The 25,768-nt window shown below is 45.5% G+C and overlaps 1 pseudogene; it reads right to left on the bottom strand.

The window, feature by feature from the left end:
- Positions 1–21,689: 21,689 nt before the first annotated feature.
- On the bottom strand, positions 21,690–21,859 carry LOC130359933 (U2 spliceosomal RNA; annotated as a pseudogene).
- Between the last annotated feature and the right edge of the window lie 3,909 nt (positions 21,860–25,768).

A 25,768-nucleotide genomic window follows, 5' to 3' on the forward strand; every position in this document is an offset into this window, starting at 1 on the left:
GTACGGGATCATTAACATTTTATTTTAATAGTTCGGACACTTACGCACGCGGCGATACCAAATATGTCTATAAAAAAAATGTTTTACGCTTTTTGGGGGTAAAATAGGAAAAAACGGACGTTTTACTTTTTTATTGGGGGAGGGGATTTTTCACTTTTTTTTTAATTTAACTTTTACATTTTTTTACATTTTTTTTTACACTTGAATAGTTCCCATAGGGGACTATTCATAGCAATACCATGATTGCTAATACTGATCTGTTCTATGTATAGGACATAGAACAGATCAGTATTATCGGTCATCTCCTGCTCTGGTCTGCTCGATCACAGACCAGAGCAGGAGACGCCGGGAGCCGCACGGAGGAAGGAGAGGGGACCTCCGTGCGGCGTTATGAATGATCGGATCCCCGCAGCAGCGCTGCGGGCGATCCGATCGTTCATTTAAATCGCGAACTGCCGCAGATGCCGGGATCTGTATTGATCCCGGCACCTGAGGGGTTAATGGCGGACGCCCGCGAGATCGCGGGCGTCGGCCATTGCCGGCGGGTCCCTGGCTGCGATTAAGTACCACCTCACCAGGACGTACATTTACGTCCTGCGTCCTTAAGGGGTTAAAGGGTTAAATAAATAAATACTTTTGATGTAGCTGCTACCACCATGCTGTTGCCTTTAAAAATAAATACATACCCCCCCTTTGGGTGAATCCACATGGGTCAGAACAGCTTTGAATTTTACCTGGCAAGATCTTGATAAAAAGTTATTCCGAACACTGAACGATACTTGAATATTCTTTGTGATCTCTTAAATAATTACACATCTTGATGTGATATACTTTAGGCAACCACTTCTGTCTGTCCACATCATGACTGCAAAAATGGTCTCGGCAAGTGTGATTTGGCCCCTAAATTATTTTTTTTCTCGGAGACAAGTGGTGCCCTCAGTGTCTGGATACGTTTTATCCTTATTTCTATTTAATTACCACACATTCTTTACAGTTTTTTTTTTAGGAGGTTTAGGAAGATAGCAATCGTCTACATGACCAGCCTAGAGGGGTAATACTGAATACCAAATTAAAAACGCTATAGCCTGCCAGGCTTTTAAAAAACAAACTACACCATACTCACCTTTGCTGGTCCAGTGCTGGCCCTTAGGTTTCCCTAGTGTCATTGTTTACTTACTGTTATACCAGGCGCTCCGGGTCCCTGCTCCTCCCCGGAGCGCTAGCGGCGTTCTTCTGTGTGCAGCGCCCCGGTCAGAACCGCTGACTGAGAGCGCTGCACTGTTATCACCGGCGGGGATGCGATCCGCGTAACGGGACGCGCCCGCGGGTTGCATCCCAATCACCTCACCTGCTCCGTCCTCCTGCTGTTCTGTCCCGGCGCGCGCGGCTCCGCTCTCTAGGGCACGCGTGCCGGCTCTCTGAAATTTAAAGGGCCAGTGCACCATTAATTGGTGCCTGGCCCAATCAGTACCTAAACCTTCAAAACATATAAAAACCCACTTCCCCTTCCTGTCCTTGCCGGATCTTGTTTCCTTGTGCCCCCAGAAAGCGTTTCTGTGTGTTCCATTGCCAGTGTACCAAGACCCTTGCCGTTGCTTCCTCCCTAGACCTTCTGCTACGTCCAACCTTGCTCTTGCCTTGTCCTTGTGTACCGCGCCTGTCTCAGCTGTCAGTGAGGTTGAGTCGCTATCGGGTGGAACGACCTGGGGTTACCTGCCGCAGCAAGTCCATCCCGCTTTGCTGCGGGCTCTGGGGAAAACCAGTAACCCCTTAGATTCCGTTCCCTTGGTACAGCCCACGCCATCACCTTACTGACACAGAGGATTCACCACCAGTGTTCTCTCCGCATACCAGTCCGGATCCTGACAGTAGATCCGGCCATGGATCCCCCTGAGGTCCCGCTGCCCAGTGTCGCTGACCTAACCACCGTGGTCGCCCAGCAATCACAGCAGATCGTGCTACTAGGACAGCAGTTGAGTCAGTTGACCGCTATGCTGCAACAGCTTCTGCCGCAACAACAGCAACCATCTCCTCCGCCAGCTCCTGCATCTCCTCCGCAGCGAGTGGCGGCTTCCAGCTTCCGCCTGTCTCTACCAGACAAGTTTGATGGGGACTCTAAACAGTGCCGTGGATTCCTGTCCCAGTGTTCCCTGCACCTGGAGATGATGTCAGACCAATTTCCTACAGAACGGTCTAAGGTGGCGTTCGTGGTCAGCCTCCTGTCTGGAAAGGCCTTGTCATGGGCCACACCACTTTGGGACCGCAACGATCCTGCCACTGCTACAATCCAGTCCTTCTTCTCAGAAGTACATAGTGTATTTGAGGAGCCAGCCCGGGCTTCCTCAGCCGAGACTGCTTTGCTGAATCTTGTCCAAGGGAGTTCTTCTGTGGGCGAATACGCCATCCAGTTCCGCACCCTCGTCTCAGAGATATCCTGGAATAATGAGGCCCTCTGCGCGACCTTCAAGAAAGGCTTATCCAGTCACATCAAAAATGTCCTGGCCGCACGAGAAATTCCTGCTAATCTGTCTGAACTCATCCATTTTGCCACCCGCATCGACATGCGTTTCTCGGAAAGACACCAGGAGCTTTGTCAGGAAAAAGGTTCTTGTTCACACCAGGCGGTTTCCCTCCCAGGCTCCTCTCTTCCAACGTCCTTTGCAATCTGTTCCTGTGCCTCCCGCCGAGGAGGCTATGCAAGTGGTTCGGTCTTGCCTTACCCTACAAGAGAGGACTCGCTGTAGGGATGAAAACCTGTGCCTATACCGTGCAAGCACCGAACATTTCCTACAAGACTGTCCTATTCGTCCTCCGCGTCTGAGAAACGCACCCACTCACCTAGTCAACGTAGGAGAGTCGTTGCTAGGAGTGAATTCTACCACTACACGATTGACTTTACCTGTGCGGATTGCTATACCCGCTAATTCTACTTCCTTCTCCGCTGTGGCCTTCTTGGACTCGGGTTCAGCAGGAAGTTTCATTGAAGCCTCCCTAGTAAACAGATTCAACATACCAGTTACCCGTCTTGTCAAGCCTCTCTTCATTTCATCTGTCAATGGAGAGAGACTGGTCTTTACCGTGCATTACAGCACTCAACCGCTACTCATGACTGTAGGAGTTCACCATCATGAACATATTGAATTTTTTGTGCTACCCAACTGCACTTCTGAAATTCTTCCGGGCTTGCCCTGGCTTCAACGTCATTCGCCTAGCCTCGACTGGGTCACCGGGGACATTAAGAGCTGGAGATCTTCTTGCCACAAGCGATGTCTTCACCCAGTTTCTTCCTGCCAAGTCTCCATGGCTACTCCTTTGCCAGATCTTCCTAAGGCCTATCAGGACTTTTCGGATGTCTTTTGTAAAAAGCAGGAAGAGGTCTTACCACCACATAGACCCTATGACTGTCCTATCGACCTGCTCCCTGGTACCACACCGCCCCGGGGTAGAATTTATCCACTTTCTGCCCCAGAAACCCAAGCTATGTCTGAGTACATACAAGAAAACCTCAAAAGAGGTTTTATCTGGAAATCTTCTTCCCCGCCTGGAGCTGGATTTTTCTTTGTTGCTAAAAAAGATGGATCTCTCCGCCCTTGTATTGATTACTGCAGACTCAATAAAATTACCGTAAAAAATCGCTATCCTCTGCCTCTCATCTCCGAACTCTTCGACCGACTGCGAGGTGCTAAGATTTTCACCAAACTAGATCTAAGGGGCACATATAACCTCATCCGTATTCGAGCAGGTGATGAATGGAAGACCGCCTTCAATACCAGAGATGGTCACTTTGAATACCTAGTTATGCCATTTGGTCTATGCAACGCCCCAGCAGTCTTTCAGGACTTTGTTAATGAAATTTTTCAAGATAAGCTGTATTCCTGTGTGGTAGTCTATCTTGACGACATCCTCATTTTTTCCTCCAACCTAGAGGAACAACGCCTTCATGTTCGTCAAGTGCTTCAGCGACTATGCCAAAATCAACTTTACGCCAAAATCGAGAAGTGTCTTTTCGAACCCAGCAGTCTTCTCTTCTTGGGTTACATTGTGTCCGGACAAGGTCTTCAAATGGACCCGGTTAAACTTTCTGCGGTAATGGATTGGCCTTGTCCTACTGGCCTGCGAGCAATCCAAAGATTTCTCGGAATTGCAAATCACTACCGCCAATTCAATCCCCACTTCTCCACTATTGTTGCTCCTGTTGTAGCACTGACTAAGAAAAATGCTAATCCCAAATCCTGGCCGTCACAGGCGGAGGAAGCCTTTAACCACCTCAAAGCCGCCTTCTCCTCTGCTCCAGTCTTGTCCAGACCTGATCCTCAGAAGCCCTTCTTCCTCGAGGTTGACGCCTCCTCTGTTGGAGCCGGAGCTGTTCTCCTACAAAAATCCGCTAAAGGAAAAAATGTCACCTGCGGATTTTTCTCCAAAACCTTTTCACCTCCAGAAAAAATTATTCCATCGGAGACCGTGAACTGTTGACGATTAAGTTGGCCCTTGAGGAGTGGAGACATCTTTTGGAAGGATCCCTACACCTCATCACCATTTATACATATCACAAAAATTTGTCTTATCTCCAATCCGCCCAGCGGCTAAATCCTCGCCAGGCTAGGTGGTCTTTGTTTTTTGCCCGTTTCAACTTTCTGATCCATTTTCGTCCCGCAGACAAGAATTTCAGAGCTGATGCTCTATCTCGTACCACCGATGCCTCTGAAGCCGAGACCCTTCCTCAGCACATCATTCCCCCTGAATGCAAGATCTCTTCTGCTCCAGCTTCTCTGGTACCTGTCCCTCCAGGAAAGACTTATGTTCCTCCCCGTCTTCGCCTCCTGATCCTCAAATGGGGCCATTCCTCCCTTCTGACTGGTCACGCTGGAATCAAAAAGACCTTACAATTGATTGCCAGACACTATTGGTGGTCCTCCTTGGAAAAGGATGTGACCGATTTCGTACGAGCCTGTACAATATGTGCACGTGACAAGACCCCTCGTCAAAAGCCTTCAGGTCTTCTTCACCCGCTGCCGGTGCCTGAACAGCCTTGGTCTCACATAGCCATGGACTTCATCACGGATCTTCCCGTATCCCATGGCAACACTGTCATCTGGGTGGTCGTTGATCGTTTTTCCAAAATGGCTCACTTTATTCCGCTTCCAGGCCTTCCTTCTGCGCCACAGTTGGTGAAGCAATTTTTTCTGCAGATTTTTCGTCTTCACGGGCTTCCCAGGCATATTGTCTCAGATAGAGGTGTTCAATTTGTGTCAAAATTTTGGAGAGCTCTCTGTAATCAATTAAAGATCAAATTAAATTTCTCGTCCTCCTATCACCCCCAATCCAACAGACAAGTGGAAAGAGTAAACCAGATTCTTGGTGACTACTTGTGACATTTTGTCTCCTCCCGCCAAGATGATTGGGTCGACCTTCTGCCCTGGGCTGAATTCTCGTACAATTTCAAAAATTCTGGGTCTTCCGCCAAATCCCCATTTTTTGTGGTGTACGGCCGTCACCCTCTGCCCCCCCTCCCCATTCCCACTTCTTCTGGAGTTCCTGCCATGGATGAAGTAACCCGGGACTTCTCCGCTATCTGGAAGGAGACTCAAAAGTCGCTCCTACTGGCCTTGTCTCGAATGAAGAGACATGCAGATAAAAAGAGAAGAACTCTCCTGTCTTTCTCCCTGGGGACAAAGTGTGGCTCTCTGCCAAATACATACGCTTTCATGTCCCTAGCTACAAGTTGGGTCCTCGCTACCTCGGCCCTTTTAAAATCAAGAATCAAATTAATTCTGTCTCTTACAAGCTTCATCTTCCCTCTTCTCTTTGCATTCCTAACTCTTTCCATGTGTCTCTTCTCAAACCTCTTGTGCTTAACCGCTTTTCTCCCAAGGTTACTGTTCCTGCTCCAGTTTCTGGCTCCTCTGATGTCTTCGCTGTCAAAGAGATTCTTGCCTCCAGGATCGTCCGAGGTAAAAGATTTTTTTTAATTGATTGGGAGAATTGTGGCCCTGAAGAGAGGTCCTGGGAACCTAAGGCCAACATTTTGGACAAGGAGCTTGTCCGCAGATTCCTGGGCTCCAAAAAGAGTGGGAGACCAAAGGGGGGGGGGGTACTGTTACACCGGGCGCTCCGGGTCCCTGCTCCTCCCCAGAGCGCCCGCGACGTTCTTCTGTGTGCAGCGCCCCAGTCAGACTCGCTGACCGGGAGCGCTGCACTGTTATCACCAACGGGGATTGGATCCGCGCAGCGGGACGCGCCTGCCCGCGGGTTGCATCCCAATCACCTCAACTGCTCCGTCCTCCTGCTGTTCTATCCCGGCGCGTGTGGCCCCGCTCTCTTGGGCGCGCGCGCGCCGGCTCTCTGAAATTTAAAGGGCCATTGCGCCATTAATTGGTGCCTGGCCCAATCAGTACCTACACCTTCAAAACATATAAAAAAAACACTTCCCCTTCCTGTCCTTGCCGGATCTTGTTGCCTTGTGCACTGAGGAAGTGTTTCTGTGTGTTCCACTGCCAGTGTACCCAGACCCTTGCCGTTGTCCCTGACTACGAACCATTGCTGCCTGCCTAGACCTTCTGCTACGTCCGACCTTGCTCTTGCCTTGTCCTTGTGTACCGCACCTGTCTCAACTGTCAGTGAGGTTGAGTCACTATCGGGTGGAGCGACCTGGGGGTTACCTGCCGCAGCAAGTCCATCCTGCTTTGCGGCGGGCTCTGGTGAAAACCAGTAACCCCTTAGATTTCGTTCCCCTGGTATGGCCCATGCCATCACCTCACTGACACAGAGGATCCATCACCAGTGTCCTGTCCGGATCCTGAAACTTACCCTGATGACGCATTCCCTCTGCACTGCAAGTATCGTTCAAACCCACAACCTACTACAGTGATTGGCTGCAGTGGGTTCAGAACATCATCAACAAAGAGGTAATAGGGCATAATCATGGGATGTAAACAGAGGAACCAGGGGAACCAAAGTGCCAGTGCTGGACTGGGCATGGTGAGTATAGTGTGGTGTAGCAGGCTGCAGTAAATCTGGCATCACTCGTACAGTACTCGGGCATCATTGATACTACCATAGAAATGAATGGAGCACGGTCTGTCTAATGGGAGATTACATGTACTCTTCACTAAGAGAGCCGAGGTCCTGCTGGAGATCACGGGGGTCCCCACAGGAAAGGGGATAAGTGAATTGAGGCTGGAGTTATCATTTAACCAGCATCACCAGCATGTTTATTTATATGTACAAACAGGGCCAGACCTGGAAATAATTGCATATTAGCCCCACAGCATTGCATCAGCCACCGGAAGCCATGCCCAGATTTATCACTTTATGGTACACTATGGGGGAGATTTATCAAAACCTGTGCAAAGGAAAAGTTCCCCAGTTGCGCATAGCAACCAATTAGATAGCTTTTTAAATTTTGCAGAGGTCTTGTTAAAAATGAAAAAAGCTAGCTTATTGGTTACTATGGGCACCTGGGTAACTTTTCCTTTGGACAGGTTTTGATAAATCTCCCCCATACATCTATCAAGAAAATAAATTGCTATGGTATTTCACTATATTGGAGGCATTTTACTTCCTTGAACAAATCCTGTATACTAAGACTGATATTAACAATAATTATAGTATACAAGGAGGAATATTATCACCATACATATTACCATCCTACTGTTACTGACCAACTCCTGTATACTTACTAGAGTTGAGCGAACTTTTGAAAGTTCACTTCCCCGGACTCGCCAAACTATACAGAAATCACAAGTTTGGTTTGACTCAAACTGGCAATGAAATAAGCCCCTAAACATGTTTATAAAACTGCCTAAAAGATCTAAACCCCTGTCCAATATTGTTAGGAATGTATTCAAGTAGTTTTAAAGTGTATTAAAGGCTCAGTTATGGCCACACACGATAGGTAACACATGGTAGCTATTACAGCTCGCCCATTTTTTAGGCTAATTCACGCCAAAATAAAGTGGCATAAAGTATCCCTGGTTGTTGGTAGATGCCTGCCTCCGTAAATATCAACGTGGAGGCATGGGAAGACGCAGTGGCTTTTTTCAAGCATGCCAAAAATTATACCTTTTTTGTGGATGATGGGTTGTGTACATGTAGGCCTGTCTGGAAGTAGGGTGATGGTGGATTGGTGTTACCTGTAGTAGCCAGCATACTGATTGATGTTACTTGTGTACAGCATGAGATGGCAGAGTTATGTCAATAGCGTACAGTAGGGATGAGCAAATCCAATCTGACAAATCCAAATTCGTTACGAATTTCAGGAAAAACTTGATTCACAACGTATGTGAATATCAGCGCGATTCGATAGCGCAAATCACTTCATTAAACTTCAATTAGTGCGGTCCAGGCTCCAGAGCATCTATAATGGCAGATCCACATGTGAGGACATGGGGCAAGGAATCCTGGGAAGGCGGGAACAAGGGTAGCAGCCAGTCACCCCTGTGATGTCACAGCCCTATATAATCGGCAGCCATGTGGCGGCCAGTAAATTCAGCCTTTCATTGCAGAGAGATAGATAGGGACAGACAGTGCTGTGTGTTGGGCAGAGAATATTTTTTTCCAGCAGCGATTCACCTACTAGTCACATCAACGTTCTGTTGCACAGAGGGATAGACAGCAGTGTGTGTTGCACAGAAAAGCATTCTTATTGCAGCGATTCACCTCCCAGTCATAACAGTGGTCTATTACAGAAAGGGACAGAGAGCAGTGTGTTGCACAGAACAAGAGCAATTCAGCTCAAGCACAAATCCTGCCTAGAACCACTGATAGGGAAAGGAGTGAGATTGAGAGAGAAAGTGCAATTTTGGATGTAGTACACAGTGACTGTGTGCTGCAGCACTGGTGTGTATTGTTGGTGTTGTACACAAATAATTTTTTAAGTGTACTGGAACGCATTATCCTCCCCTTGTAAGTGTATACCACATATGTACATCTAAGTGGTGTACTATTTTGTTCCTGTAAAGTACTCACCGGCTGGTGTTGTACACAAAGACTACTTTAAGCGTATTGTAGTTCATTGTCCTACCCTCATAAGTGCATACCACATACGTACATCCAAGTGGTGTACAATTTTGTTCCTGTTAAAGTCTCAAGGGCCTTGATAATGTGAAAGGCCAGGCAAAAGTACTCATTGGCTGTGTTGTACACAAATACTTTTTTAAGCGTGCTGTAGCACATTGTGCTCCCCTCATAAGTGCAGACCACATACGTACATATAAGTGGTGTACTATTTTGTTCCTGTTAAAGTCTCTAGGGCCTATGTATTGTGAAAGGCCAGGCAAAAGTACACACCTGCTGGTGTAGTAGATAAATACTGTTTTAAGCATATTGTACTCCCCTCATATACGCACTAAGTATTTCAGGCAGAGATGTGCCAGGACGTGCACAGCAGAGTGGCAGAGGCCTAAATTCATCAGGCAGAGGTCGCAGCAGACTAGGGGAGAGTGGCAGTAGGCGTCGCAGCGAGGGGCCTGAGTTCCCATTATCAGCTAGCGGTCTTGTCTTGACCAGTAACCCAGCTGCCATCATCGATTGGTTAACACGGTCATCTACTTCATCACAAGTGACATCGGACACCCCCATTCAACAATAGGTAGGTTCCTCAGACACAACCCTCAGTTGGCATGGCCTGGGAGCAGTCCCTGTCCTCCCATTGCCTCTGTTATATGGTGTTCCCTCCCCCACAGAAGTATCTTATACTGTGGGTTCAGTTTCACTATTTAGTGAGGACGATCTAGAGGACAGTCAGCAGCTATGGCCCAGCCAATAGTGTTGCTCGCGAATATTCGCAATTCAAATTTTAATCGCGAATATCGCATATTCACGAATTCGAGTCCCGGGGTCGGACAGAGTGTTACAGTGTTGTGGTTTAACTTTATTTTCCTGGAAAAGCTGCTGAGTTGCCCATAGCAACCAATCAGATTTCTTCCTTCATTTTGCAGAGGCCTTGTGAAATATGAAAGAAGCAATCTGATTAGTTGCTATGGGCAACTCAGCTGCTTTTCCAGTAAAAGTTAAACCACAACACTAACACTCTCGAACCCAGGGTGGTCTCCCATCCACTGTGCTGACCAGACAGTCCTGCTTATCTTACTGCTTTACATGGCGTGAGATCCCCATAGACCACAATGGGCCCATTATTTTCAACAGGCAAAAAATCACAGAGTTAATGCACTAGTCATAGTTCCCTATACCATTAAAGAAGGGAGGGCTCAATATTCGCGAATATGCGCATATGCGGAAAACCAGTGTAGAGAAAGAGTTGTGCAGTTGCCCATAGCAACCAATCAGATAGCTTCTTTCATTTTTTAAAAGGCCTCTGAAAAATGAAGGAAGCAATCTGATTGGTTGCTACAGGTTTTGATAAATCTTCCTCTATGGGGGAGATTCATAAAAACCAGTGTAGAGGAAGAGTTGTGCAGTTGCCCATAGCAATCTGATTGGTTGCTATGGGCAACTCAGAAACTTTTCCTCCGGACAGGTTTTGATAAATCTACCTCTATGGGGGAGATTCATCAAAACCAGTGTAGAGGAAGAGTTGTGCAGTTGCCCATAGCAACCAATCAGATTGCTTCTTTCCTTTTTGAAATGGCCTCTGAAAAATGAAGGATGCAATCTGGTTGCTATGGGCAACTCAGAAACTTTTCCAGTAAAGCACTGTAAAACTCTATCCCACCCCGGGACTTGTACATGTGGTGGTCTCCCATCCACTGTGCTGCCAAGACGGTCCTGCTTATCTTACTGTTTTACATGCCGTGAGATCCCCATATACCACAATGGGCCTATTGGCTTCAATGGGCGAAAAATCATAGAGTTAATGCACTAGCCGAAGTTCCCTACACCATTAAAGAAGGGAGGGTTCAATATTCGCGAATATGCGCATACATTTTTGCATATGCGGAAAAAAACGAATATAAGGAATATGCAAATTAATATATGACGAATATCCGTCCATATATTCGCGAAATATTGCAGATTCGAATATGGCCTATGCCGCTCATCACTACCAGCCAAGAAGTGCTAGACAGTCAAGTAGTGATGAGGAAAGTGGCATGGGAGGTGGTGTTGCAAGCGTTCAGGCTCCTGAAGCAGACACTGTGGAGGAACCTGAGAAGGACGTGCAGACACAACTCAATGCTGATGAAGCCGATCGCACTTGGGAGCCGGGTGTAGAAGGGGCTTCATCATCATCAGAAGAAGAGGGTTGCAGGTAGCCCATGAGGCAGCAGCTGAGCAAACAAGGTGGTAGCATGGTTGGCAGTCAGCATGGTGGAAGAAGTAGAAAGTCTGGAGCCAAACGTGCCCGGGGTAGACCACCTGCTTTGCGGCAGCCAACCTTCCCGGGGGGTAGTGGAACAGGGGTTCCTGGAGTCGGTGGCAGTAGGAGTCAATAGTGCGGACTGTTTGTGGGAAAATCAGCTACTCGACGGTGTGGCAGTTTTTTATCAAACATCCGGAGGAGGTTAACAAGGCTACATGCAAGGTGTGTCGGCAGAAGGTGAAGCGTGGCTAGGGTACCAATGTTGGCACCACGGCCCTGCGTCAACATATGCAGCGTCACCATAAAGTGGCCTGGGAGAACTGTGACTCCGCTGTGGTTGTCCAGACTGCTGAATAACCCAGTGGCACGCCACTCCCTGTTTCAGCCAGACAAGGTTGCACCACCTCAGCCAAAGGGAGCTGTGTGTCATACCCATCTCCTGTCGCTCTAGATGCTCCTGCTACTCCTACTTCGAGTCAGTCATTCCATCGGCAAAGTCATGTCCAGGAAACAACAGTATACTCATCCAACAGTGCAGAAGCTGAATGTGCTCCTGTCCAAGTTGCTGGTGTTGCAGTCCCTCCCTTTTCAAGTGGTGAACTCCGCACCTTTCAGAGAACTGATGGCTTGTGCCGAGCCGAGGTGGAGAGTCTCAAGCTGTCATTTCTTTGCGAAGAAGGCAGTACCAGCCCTGCACAATTTTGTGGCAAAGAAGCTGGGACAGTCCTTGAGCCTGTCAGTGTTTACCAAAGTGCACGACAGCGCCAACGTGTGGAGTTTTAACTACGGTCAGAGACTGCACAGCCACAACAGCATCTTGGACAGGTCAAGCCGCTTCCGCCTCAACGCTCTCAGGCTGTTGGTCCTGTGACAGTGTGCGACTCCGCCTCCTCATCCTCCACCGTGTCCTCTGCATTTAACTGCATTTTAAACTAGTTTAAAAGTTATGATATAAGATCAGATAGCAATGTTTTCCCAAACAGTGTGTCTCCAGCTGTTGCAAAACTACAACTCCCAGCATGCACTGACAGACCATGCCTGCTGGGAGTTGTAGTTTTGCAACAGCTGGAGGCACCATGGTTGTGAAACACTGAGTTAGGTAACAAACTCTCAGTGTTTCACAACAGTGGCGTTGCTAGGGTTGGTGTCACCCGGTGCGGTAGAAAATGGTGTCACCCCATACCTCCCCCCCCCCTCAGTAAGTTTTTAGCCTGTTGTGACAGACACCACTGTTGTAGCGCATTGTGAGAAATTCCAGTATAATAATCAGATATACCAGTTGCCACAGAATAGGAAAGTGTTAAAGAAGTTTTCACCATTTAAATATACAGCTCCCAGAATTACTTAAAGGGGTACTCCACTGGAAAACATTTACTTTTATATCAACTGGTGCCAGAAAGTTAAACAGATTTTTAAATTACTTCTATTTAAAATCGTAATCCTTACAGTACTTATCAGCTGCTGTATGCTCCACAGTTGTGTAGTTCTTTCCAGTCTGACCACAGTGCTATTTGCTGACACCTCTGTCCATGTCAGGAACTGTCCAGAGCAGGATAGGTTTGCTATTGGGATTTGCTCCTACTATGGACAGTTCTTGACATGGACAGAGGTGTCAGCAGAGAGCACTGTGGTCAGACAGAAAATAAATTAAAAAAGAAAAGAACTTCCTGTGAATCACTTATACAGCAGCTAATAAGTACTGGAAGGATTAAGATTTTTAAATAGAAGTAATTTACAAATCTGTTTAACTTTGTATCACCAATTGACGGACGGGCGCACAGCGGCGATGAAGGCCGGGGGGGGCAGCTGACGGATGGGCGCACAGCGGCGATGAAGGGCGCGGGGGGGTCAGGGTGCTGACGTGCGCACAGCGCAGGTGAATGCCGGAAGGGGGTGCTGTCGGACGGGCGCACAGCGCAGATGAAGGCGGCGGCGGGCGGGGTGCTGTCGGACGGGCGCACAGCGCAGGTGAAGGCGGGGGGGGACGGGTGGTCGGGTACAGACAGGGGGGTGTCGGTGTAGCTGGGGAGGGGTGCTGCGGAGCGTCTTGGTGTCACCCCATTAGGTTGGTGTCACCCGGTGCGGGCCGCACCCCCCGCACCCGGGTCGCAACGCCACTGTTTCACAACCATTGTGCCTCCAGCTGTTGCTAAACTGCAACTCCCTGCATGCAACTCGCTGCATCCCCCCCCCCTCTCCCCCAATGTGAATGTACAGGGTACATTCAAATGGGCAGGGGCTTACAGTGTGTTTGTAGCTGAAGCAAATTTTGCGCTGCAGCTCAAACTCTCAGGGGGAAACTACTGTGAACCCCCACCCATGTGACTGTACCCTAAAAACACTACATTACACTACACTAACACAAAATAAAAATAAAAAAACACTACATATACACATACCCCTACACAGCTTCCCTCCCCATTAAAAATTAAAAACGGAGTCTCCAGCTGTTGCAAAACAACTCCCCAGTATTACCGGACAGCCATTGACTGTCCAGGCATGCTGGGAGTTTAGCAAGAGCTGGATGCACCCTGTTTGCGAATCACTAGCGTACAATACCCCTATGTCCACCCCTATGCAATTCCCTAATTTAGTCCTCAAATGCGCATGGCGCTCTCACTTTGGAGCACTGTGTTATCTGTGGTATTACATAGGACTGCAGGTCACATCTACTACATTATCTGTACTCAGAGAGTTATCACTGTGTTATCAGTTGTGCTTCTTCTGTTTAAAAAAAACTATTGGGTTCTCTTCTGCTTTTAAAAAAGCAATTGGTTGTCACACGATACAAGGCACAAAGGATGCAAGCAAAAACACAGAAACACTCTCCTCTCTAAACCACCATGTGAATCTGCAAAGGAATGCTGGTGGGGAGTGATGTTATATACTGGTCGTGCCAGCAAGTTTCTATTGGTTGCTAGGGATGTTGCTAAGCTCTGACAACTGTGCTTGCAGAACTCTCATTGGCTCACAGGCATAAGTAGGGCGGAATTTCAAAGAATATTCGCATGCATAAACCTTTCGTCTCACAGTCTCATCCCTGGGTCTTTAATGATACAAGCATTGCATTTATCAGTCGAAGGAGATCCCTACAATGTGCTCAGCTTTTAAAACAGTTTGAAAAAAAGACGAATATTCGTAATAGCGAATTTTTAGCGCGAAATTCGTAATATTTGCGAACTCGTGAATATACGATATTTGCTGCAAATATTGGAAATGAGAATATTTGTGAGCAACACTATTCCTGATGTCTTCCCCCCATCTGCAAGACATTCTAACAATGGGAAGGAAACTTTGCATGCACTTCAGCCACTCGTACACCGCAAAGCACACCCTCCTTGAGCTGCAGCGTCAGAACGGCATCCCCAACATAGTCTGATTTGCGATGCTTCAACGCATTGGAATTCCACCCTTCATAAGTTGGACCGACTATACGAACAAAGAAAAGCCATCATCGATTTCTTGATAATCCAAGCGGATAGGGGGACTCCCCTCTTTAACTTCAATGTCAACCAGTGGCAGCTCATATGTGACACCTGCCATTTGCCCGGGCCCTTTGAAGAAGCCACATTATAAGCCAGTCGCCAGGATTACGGGATGAACAACATCATTCCACTGCTTCATCTACTACAACTCATGTTGGAAACGATGGCTGGCCAGGGTACTGGAGACATGGCGACTACATCTCACGGCCACATGAGCCCTGTGGGAGCTAAACTGGAGGAGGAGAGGGAGGGGCACAGTGGAGCACAGTTTAGGTTTTGCAAGATAGCCGGATTTTCTAGTCATCTGACAGAAGAGGAGGAGCAGGAGGATCTAGAGGGTTATGAGGAAAGCGAGACCCAGACACACCGTGGCAGTATGCAGTGGAGATGGAGGCTGGGAATCACTCTGAGTAACTTGCACAAATGGCACGATGCATGCTCACTTGCTTGCGTAGTGACCGCCGATCTGTCTCCATTCGACAGCAGGGTGACTTCTGGCTCTCCACCTTATTGGACCCTCGCTACTGGCACAAAATATGGGCCTTTCTTACACCCACTGAGAGGGAGGACAAACTGACATACTAAAGAGACATCATACATAGTCAGTTAGCTGATGCCTATCTGCACCATTGTCCATCCTCTCGCAGGTCTGACTCGGGGGGCCCTCTGCACTCACCTTTTACTGCCATGGCTGCTGGGGAGGGGTGGGGTGGCAAGAGCAGTACCAGCTCAATCAGCAGCAGCCGGAGTCTACAGTCGCTGATGAGTAGGTTTTTACACCCGCATAGTGAAGCAACTCATCAGCAGCAGGAAGACCTGGAGCAGAACCTGAACCAGCAGGTGATGGCATACCTTGACATGACCATGCTAACATACCTTGAAGATCTGCTGGACTTCTGGGCAGCCAAACTTAATTTGTGGCTGCAACTTGCAGAGTTTGCACTTGAAAAGCTGTCCTGCAAAGTGCAAAAAGCAACAGTCCCCCCCCCCCCCCCCACACACACACACACTCCCTGGTAACCCACCAAACCTCCGACGCGTTTCGCCCAGCGGGGCTTTGTCCAGGACTCCTGGACAAAGCCCCGCTGGGCAAAACACGTCGGAGGTTTGGTGGGTTACCGGGGAGTGTGTGTGTGTGTGGGGGGGGGGGGGGGGGGGGACTGTTGCACTTTGCCTTTCACCCTGTGGATGTCTTTTTGTGTGAAATAGTCAGCACTGTTTTCCGGCTTCTTCTGCATTTTAACCACCTGGTGTGTCTATTATGCTTATACTTGTACTGGTTTTCTGCTTTGTTATTGTCATGATTTCTATGACAGCTAGATGCAGTTTTTCTTACTTGTGACATATGTTTATGGGTGTAAAAATCTTTTACCACAGTCTTAGACTATCAATTTACTTTCTCCTTTTGTCCTCCCTACATCCCTGGTTCCCACCACCATTTTTGTCCATGTCTCGTTGCAGATTTAAATGTTGTTTAATTTATAAACTAATAAAGTATGATATTTAATTTTACATAGTCCGTTTGGTGGATTTTCCATTTATTGGTTCTATTGCTTTGTATTTATTGCCACAGGACTTTACACACTTTTTTTGTGTGTACCTTGGGTGCACATTCCCTCTTTTGGTTGGGTGTGATTATATTGCTACTAGCCAAATCCTGTATACTGACACCAATATTACCAATAACACAAGTATACAAGGAGGATTATTATCACTATACATATTACCGTCATACTGTTAATGATCAAAACCTGTATACTGACACCAATATTACAAATGATACCAGTAAACAAGGAAGGATATTATCACCATACATATTACCATCATAATGTTACTGACCAAATTCTGTTTACTGAGACCAATATTACCAATAATACAGTATACAAGAAGGAAATATCCCCCCACCCCCATACAGTGATCATATAGTGGTAGATGACAGCTCTACACAGGCTCTGCAGACTATATAAGTGATTACATACAGTTACATCAGGTGACGTCTTCTCTAACTGGAGTTGTTCACTTTCCTTTTTCTTCTCCATCCAGCCCAGACCGTCATGACATTTTCTTCCAGCCACAACTCGTCTCCACAGAACCTGCCAGGAAAACATTTTAGACTTCCAGCACCTATAGCACTCTATACAGTAAAAATAACCCTCTCAGTATTTTACACAGTAGAGTGGGTAGATATGTGGGTTGGAGCTGAGTAGGTAAGTTCCCCCCTCCCCTTATTAAGTAGATAGTTAGCTCCAGTAGCCTCACTGTGGCCTCACTGTATATAGTTGCAACCCCTCTTATATAGTAGTAGCAGCATCCCATTTTAGGTAATAGTAGTAGTAGCCCCTTTTAGGTAGTGGTAGTGGTAGTAGTAGTAGTAGCCCCTTTTAGGTAGTAGTAGTGGTAGTAGTAGTAGCATCCTCCTTTAGGCAGTAGTAGCAGCAGCACCCTTTTAGGTAGTGGTAATAGCAGCCCTCCTTTAGAAAGCATTAGCAGCACCCCCCTTTAGGTAGTAGTAGCAACCCTCTATAGGCAGAAGTATCAGTATCCCCCTATCGGCAGTAGTTATCAGCAGCCCCCTTTAGCAAGTAGTAGCAGCCCTCTTTAGGCAGTAGTATCAGTAGTTGTAGCAGCTCCCTCTAGTCAGTAATTGCACCAGCCCCTCCCATATAGTGGTAGCAGTTTCAGTTTATGTAGTAATATCAGCAGTCCCCTTTAAAAAGTAATAACAGCAACCCCCTTTAGCATGTAACAGCAGTAGTCCCCTTTAGGTAGTAACAGTAGTAGTCCGCTACCCCCCCTTTAAGTAGTAAGTACAGCAGCAGTCTGCTGCATTCCCTGTAGGTAGTAGTAGAGGCAGCCCCCTTTAGGTAGTATTTTAAGCAGTTCCCTTTAGGCAGAACTCTTTAGTTGGTAGTAGTAGCAGCCCCCTATAGTCAGTAATAGCAGCTCCCCTTTATGTAGTAATATCAGCTTCCCCCTTTAGGTAGTAATAACAGCAGCTCCCTTCAGGTAGTAAAATCAGCAGTCCCCTTTAAGTAGTAATAACATAAGCCCCATTTAGGTAGTAACAGCAGCAGTCCCCTTTAGGTAGGAGTAACAGCAGAAACCCCCTTTTGATAGTAAAGGCAGCAGCCCCCTTTAGGTAGTAATTAGTGTTGAGCGGCATAGGCCATATTCGAGTTCGCGAATATTCGCGAATATATGGACGAATATTTGTCATATATTGGCTAAATTTGCATATTCGTATGCGAAAATTAACATATGTGAAAATTAGCATATACAAAAATTAGCATAAGTGAAAATGTGCATATGCAAAAATTTGCATGCCAGTCTCACACAGTAGAATTAGAGCCTTCTCTACACCACACAAGCTGGAAGCAGAGAGGGGTGATCACTGTGATGTGTACTGTGAAGAAGAAGAAAAAAACTAATATTCGTAATTACGAATATATAGTGCTATATTCACGAATATGCGATATTCGCGAATAAAATTTGCATTGCGAATATTCACGAGCAAAACTAGTAGTAATAACAGCAGCTCCCTTCAGGTAGTAATAGCAGAAGTCCCCTTTAAGTAGTAATAACATAAGCCCCATTTAGGTAGTAACAGCAGCATTCCCCTTTATGTAGTGGTAATAGCAGCAACCCCCTTTACATGGTAACAACAACAATTCCCTTTTATGTAGTAGTAATAGCAGCAACAACACCCTTTACCCCCTTCATGTAGTAATAATAGTAGAAGCCCCCTTAAGGTAGTAACTGCAGCAGTCTCCTTTAGGTAATCGTAATATCAGCAGCCCCCTCCCTTCTCCCCATCCCCTTAGGTAGGTAGATAGGCAGTCTTCCCCATAGATGCCATTTCCCTCACCTCTCCTCTCTAGCTATGTAAGTTTCATGTAAAAATAAAACAACAAAAGAAAACTCACCTTCCTACCACGCCCACACAGGGCCATTCCGTCTGTGTCCATGCCGCACAGAACATCTATGTCATGGCACCGCCAGGACAATGATATTACGTCATCACACTGCTGGCGACATGACAGACGTTATGTGTGGCCTCTGGGTGTGCAGGTACTGGGGTGAGTGGCGGAACTAAGAGCTTATAGCTCTTAGCTTCACAACTCTGCGGCCAATGCGCAGAGAGTCCTGACCCTAAAGTCAGGACCTTGTGTGCTAGTGTGAGTGAGCAACCGCTGGATGGCTGCACACAGGCTGGTCCCATGCCGGCCCACTGGGCAGTCAGCCTACCGGGTAAAATTAATCTTATTTATTTGTTGTCTACCAACCATTTAAGGACTTACTGATATGAACTTAATCTCTTAGGAGCAAGTTGGGACTGTTTTCAGGTCTCCTCTGTACCACTGATGATATCGTTGATTGTCTTTTCTGCCTGAGATGGAGGAGAACCTGTAATTGCTTTAGTTGTTTTTCTGTGAAGAAGAAAGAAAAAAAAAAAAAAAAGAAAAAAAAAATTATATATATATATATATATATATATATATATATATATATATCTATCTGTAAATGGGTAAATAGTGACTTATCATAATGGATCCATGAACACCGCCATCTCCTAACACTGTACATACAGCTGTACATTTGTGTTATTTGGAAACATTTGAGCTGTCAATTTCCCAAAAAAACAACATTAAAAACATCATTAACACTTCTCATGTGTTTTTCCAACATTAGTGACAAGATGCAAATTTACGAAAAGCAAATGTGAGATTTAGACAATGATTACCAATGCCAGAGCAGAAAGTGTGTTACCATCAACAGCGCCATGTGATTATGCTGTTTAATCTAAATCTAAAAAGCTTTTACGATACATTTCTCCATTTAATGAAATCAACATGCTTTCCAAATAAAACAACCAAACTGGTAATGAAAAATTTACAAGTGTATGAGAGATTTGCATAAGAAACAAATATATCTGAAGTGTTTAAAACTGAACAAATAAAAAGACAATTTCATATACTGTTATCTGGATAGCCGAAAAGGATTTGAGAAGTTTTTAAATATGCAAAAAAAAATAAAATAAATTTGAAGGACAAATAAAAAGTTTTTTACATTGTACAAGTGATTTGATTAAATTGTTGTCAGGATTCGGCCGGCTGGAGGTGGATCCTCTGCGTCAGAGAGGGATTGGCGTGGGCCGTGCCGGCGGACCGGTTCTAAGTTGCTACTGGTATTCACCAGAGCCCGCCGCAAAGCGGGATGGTCTTGCAGCGGCGGTAGCAACCAGGTCGTATCCACCGGCAACGGATCAACCTCTCTGACTGCTGAGATAGGCGTGGTACAAGGGATTAGGCAAGAGCAAGGTCGGACATAGCAGAAGGTCAGGGCAGGCAGCAAGCAACATAGTCAGGGGCAACGGCAAGAGGTCTGGAACACTGGCTTGGGATACACAAGGGACGCTTTCACTGGCACAATGGCAATAAGATCCGGCAAAGCAGTGAAGGGGAAGTGAGGTTATATGAGCAGGGAACAGGTGGAGGCTAATTAGACTGATTGGGCCAGGCACCAATCATTGGTGCACTGGCCCTTTGAATCGCAGAGAGCCGGCGCGCGCGCGCCCTAGGGAGAGGGGCCGCGCGGGCCGGGATGCGAATCGCGAGCGGGCGCGTCCCGCATTGGGGATCGCATCACGGCTGTGGACATTATCGCAGCGCTCCCAGTCAGCGGGTCTGACCGGGGCGCTGCGAACAGGAGAACGCTGCGAGCGCTCCGGGGAGGAGCGGGAACCCGGAGCGCTCGGCGTAACAATTGTTGAGAAGCAGAATGGGATTCAATGGATTTTTCTACAGTAAATAGTGAAGGAATATTAGCAGGAAAGGCATCTCTTTATGACCTATAGAGGTCCGGCCACAGGACACCCATCGATACTGCGGGCCTCGCACTGTGTAGAAAACTATGGGGTGCCTTTATGATGCTTACCCCAGCACACAGGCTCCCCTGCCACCACACAGACTCCCCTGCCAGCACACAGGCTCGCTGTATTTATGTAGAGGCGGATGCCTATATGTAAATACAGCGAGTGGGTGCGCCCATGCTGAAATCTCTGCTAGCTCTGAACTACTGGAGATTTCAACAATTTATGATGGTTAGCCAGTGTCAACTGGGGAGCAAGGGCGGCCACACTCCCTTCACAATAGCCAATACTCCTTTAGCGAGCGCCACCAAAAGTGGGAAATAATTACATAACATTTGCAGCTAGCACAAAAATTGTGTGATTATTTGCCATATCCACCAGTAAGACAAATAAAAAAATCACAATTTATAACTACCCCTCTTTGTCTTCATCTTCACTGGATTTGTGTACCTATATATATTTTTTTTTTTATCTAAGAGCCGAGGAATGTGCTCTCGAATCAAGTGCAAGAAAAAGTGCAAACGTGTGATACTAAAAAAACATGCACAAAGGATGCGGTCTATCGCAAGCCCTTCTCTTATAGGAGAGAGGACCCCCAACAAACCTTACCCTTTGCCTCCAGACCAAAAGGTACATGAAAGGTTCCAGGTTCGATGTCCCTTTTCACTGAAGCTACTAAGGGACCACAAATGCTCCCGACATCCCCCTTGGCGTTAACCAAGGTATCTGCCTGCAGAGCCATAAACGGTCGGTACTCTGCCCATGCAGGAGTACCCAGGGTTTTTGCAGGGAGGTGAGGAACCTGATGGCCACACACACCTCCCCTAGATCGCTAGCAGGGACACCCAGAAGGGCTACCGTATGCTAGCAATCCTGTGGACAAACACCACGCAAAAAGTGACATAGTGACAAAAAAATAAATAAATGAGTGAATGTGTGCAGATATACTGCCCGGACATCCGGCCGTAGCTATAAACATTTCTCTGATCCTAGCCAGAAGGCCGGGAATCAAGAGGTGAGTGCCACAAGGTGAAGAGTTCATGGTGACCATCTCAGCCTCATGGCGAGACCAGGAGGAAACCGGTCACATCGGGGAAGCCGCCGAGCTGATTCCTCAGAACCAGCCCCGGAACACCCCAGTACACCTGTCCCCTCCATGCAGCACCCATCCCCACCAGCTCCACACCAACTTGAAACTGATAAGAACAGATACTACACTTGATCTTAGCAAAAAGGCAGAGAAGCAATTTGGTGTACCTATATTCTACCTACTGTGTGAAGAGGATTTAAAGGTCCACCATCACCTTCCATCATCAGGATACACATATGTAGTGCCCACAAACTAGATCATGATGGCAGTACATCTCACCAATGCTAACTTACCCTGGCTGGTGGCTCTGACCTCAAGGAGGTCAGGCCAGGATATTTCCCTACTGTACAGTAACATGCAGTATGAAAGAAGCAAGAAGGGAAAGGAAGAAGTTGTACCTCTCCAGATGCTGCCATGAAGGCAACAAGACAAAAGCACTTCCTTCTGGGATATAATGGGTGCTGTCACATTCCAGTATGGTCAATGGAAAACGTATTGAAAATGTAAGATGCTTTTCCAGGAAACGCCTTGTAGCTCTTTAATACATTTTCTATTGATCATATTGGATTGTGTGCTTCACTCCCCCGCTCCCTGCTCCCCCTGTCTCATTGCAGTAATCGGTCTCCATAGACTTACTACAGAAGTCTCCTGCAGTGAGACCAGGAGAGCAGCTAGTGAGGGAATAAAGCATTCAGCTGTTTGCTTCTCCTGGCTCTATCTAGCGATGGCTGGTGGTCTGAATTCCTTGACCCTGACCAATGAAAACTTTTGACATTTATGTTTGAGCAGTCCAAAGGTTTTCCAAGTGACAGGAATGTCTTATGGGATCTGGGGGTCAGATTTATCAAAATCTGTGCAGAGAAAGAGTGGTGCAGTTACCCATCGCAACCAATCAAATTGCTTCTTTCATTTTGCCCAGACCACTTTAAAAAATGAAAGAAGCGATCTGATTGGTTGCTATGGGCAACTGCACCACTCTTCCTCTGCACAGGTTTTGATAAATCTCGCCCCTGGTGTTTATAGAATTGAGGGGATTGACAGAAGTGAACTGTTCTTTTTTTTTCCCCTTTTTGTTAAACTCTTATTTCTTCTTTTCTTTATTTTGTTCATAGTTATGTGGAAAACACATATAGTTTCATAAAATATTACGTTTTGGGAAATAAGAGTGATGTAGATGTAACATAGTAACATAGTTCATAAGGGTGAAAAAAGACCAGAGTCCATCTAGTTCAACCTACAACCCTAATGAGTCCCTACTAAGTTGATCCAGGGGAAGGCAAAAAAACGTCATACTAGAGGTAAAAATTCCTTCACGACTCCAAATATGGCAGTCAGAATAAATCCCTGGATCAACCTTCTGTCCCTATAAATCTAGTATACATAACCAGTGATGTTATTATTAATTATTATTATTATTATTATTATGTGCTAAACTTAATCCAGAATTAGTTTATTCTTCTGCAGAAAACATGACAACTTACATCTTGTTTTATAAAAGGTCAGCATCTTTACCCACTTAAGTATGAAAACTGAAATACATGTAAGAATAGATCCAGAAGGAAGTTTTAGGCTGGAACTCCACTGAGCTTTTTTTTTTTTTCTTGCAAAAACGCCATTAAAAACGCCAATTTTGTCGCACAGCGTTTTTTCAGTGAAAAAACACAGCGTCCATATGTTAGCTGCAGATTCACTTGCCGTTTTTCAGTTTGGCGTTTTTTTAATCCTTTTGGCATTTTTCAGCAATTTCGGGCTCAGAGACTGGATTTTCAAAACGCCCGACAAAACCTAGTTTGGCATTTTTTGCCCTGAAATCGTGGCGTTTTCCTCTCATAGAAGTCTATGGGAGAGCAAAAACACCAAGAAAAACGCCATGTTTTAAATTTAGCGTTTTTGCAGGCGGTTTTATTCTTTTTCGGACTTTAGCAAAAAAGTTCCCAAAAAATTATGGAGATAAATTTTTCATTAAAATTTCATAGGGTACCATAAAAAAAAAATTATAAAAAAGATATAGTAGTGATGGAAAAAATATCTAACAAAATTAATCTTTTTTATTACGAAATGTTTATAAATTTTTAAACCTGCAGGTAAGAACAGATCACAGTGGGTATCACTACTGACACCCGCTGTGATCGTCCTGTCTATAGCAGTGATGGAGCGGCTGTATACATCGCTCGCATCCCTGCTCTGCACTATACTCCGGGCCGGCCACTCATTCATTCATCTTTTCCTCAGAGCTGTAATTGGCTGCAACCATCCGGCCAATCACAGCTCTGGGCGAAAAATATGAACGGCCAGTGATGTGAATAGAACAGAGATGCGAGCGCTGTATAGAGCCACTCAGCTTCTCTGCTATATAATGGACGATCGCATCGGGTGTCAGACTGACACCCGGGGCGATATGTCTATAGTACAGGTACTACTCCCATCATGGAACAGTGTGTTCCATGCTTGGAGTAGTAGTACTACATAAAAAATGTGGAAAAAAGAGAAAAAAAGTTTTTAACACACACACACACTTTATAAAAAAAATTATTTACATTTTGTTATAAAAAATAAACATTTAGTTAAATACATTTTTAAATCCCTACTGCATCCTTTTTTTTTTTTTTTGGTACCCAACTATTTTGTAAAAAAAAAATAAAAAAACGTGAAAGGGGCCAAAAAGGGCAGATTCCACACAAAGGTAAAAACGCAAGAAAAAACACCAAAACGCAGGGAAAAACTGTGGCAGTTTCTCTGGCGTTTTTTCTGGCGTTTTTATGTCACAAAAATCGCAGGGCATAAATCTCAGTGGAGTCCTAGCCTTAATGGGTTCACTAATGCTATTACTGTCATCTATATTCCAATATATTATGTATCAACCATTTTGAAATCCCTGTGCTACCATCCGATGAGCAAAGGGCCCTGTTCAATTCTGTTTATAGGTGACTTTAATGTTGTACCTAGTGAAGCAATATACTCTCTAGGGAACATTTCTACTCAGTATGAAAAGCCTTTTGACTGAATATATGAAAGTATAAGGGTAATGTATAGCAAAAAAAGAAATTCAGGGACCATGTTACACAATGATCTTGCATTGGTGAATTTAGAAATGCTTCCGTGGGTGCGGAGAGTGTCATGTAAAACACGGCTACTCAGACCATTCTCCTTTATTGGATGAGATAAATACTAAGGGTGATAACAATCAAAGGTTGTATAAAATCCATTCAACCCTATTGTAGTCAGTGCACAGCTCTCAAAATATTATTGATCATATAAAATTGTTCCTTGCAGGAAATAAGGGCTCTGCATCAAAACCAATGTTCTGGGGAAGCACTTTTATTGTACAGAAAACAGCTATAGGAAAAACAGATAGAAAGTTGGAGCTAAGGTATAGAGGCAAGCTAAATATTTTATAGATTTGATATTAAATGAGGAAAAGTAAAGCAAAAGCATAAAAAAAAATTACAAAAACACTTTTTTTTTTTTTTTTTCTAAGCTGTTAAGGCAAGCGGACTTCTGATAACTGGATTCTTCCACAATCCAAATAACTAAACTTAGAGATATTTGATGCATATTTAATACAACTTTAACCCCTTCAGGACGGAGCCCATTTTGGCCTTAAGGACCGGAGCGTTTTTTGCACATCTGACCACTGTCACTTTAAACATTAATAACTCTGGAATGCTTTTACTTATCATTCTGATTTCGAGATAGTTTTTTCGTGACATATTCTACTTTAACATAGTGGTAAATTTTTGTCCATACTTGCATCCTTTCTTGGTGAAAAATCCGTAAATTTGATGAAAAATTTGAAAATTTTGCATTTTTCTAACTTTGAAGCTCTCTGCTTGTAAGGAAAATGGATATTACGAAAAAAAAATTTTTTGGTTCACATATACAATATGTCTACTTTATGTTTGCATCATAAAATTGACGTATTTTTACTTTTGGAAGACACCAGAGGGCTTCAACGGTCAGCAGCAATTTTCCGATTTTTCACAAAATTTTCAAACTCAGTATTTTTCAGGGACCAGTTCAGGTTTGAAGTGGATTTGAAGGGTCATCATATTAGAAATGCCCCATAA

The sequence above is a fragment of the Hyla sarda genome, chromosome 2 (genome assembly GCF_029499605.1).
Source record: "Hyla sarda isolate aHylSar1 chromosome 2, aHylSar1.hap1, whole genome shotgun sequence".
In the NCBI taxonomy this organism is placed as follows: domain Eukaryota; kingdom Metazoa; phylum Chordata; class Amphibia; order Anura; family Hylidae; genus Hyla; species Hyla sarda.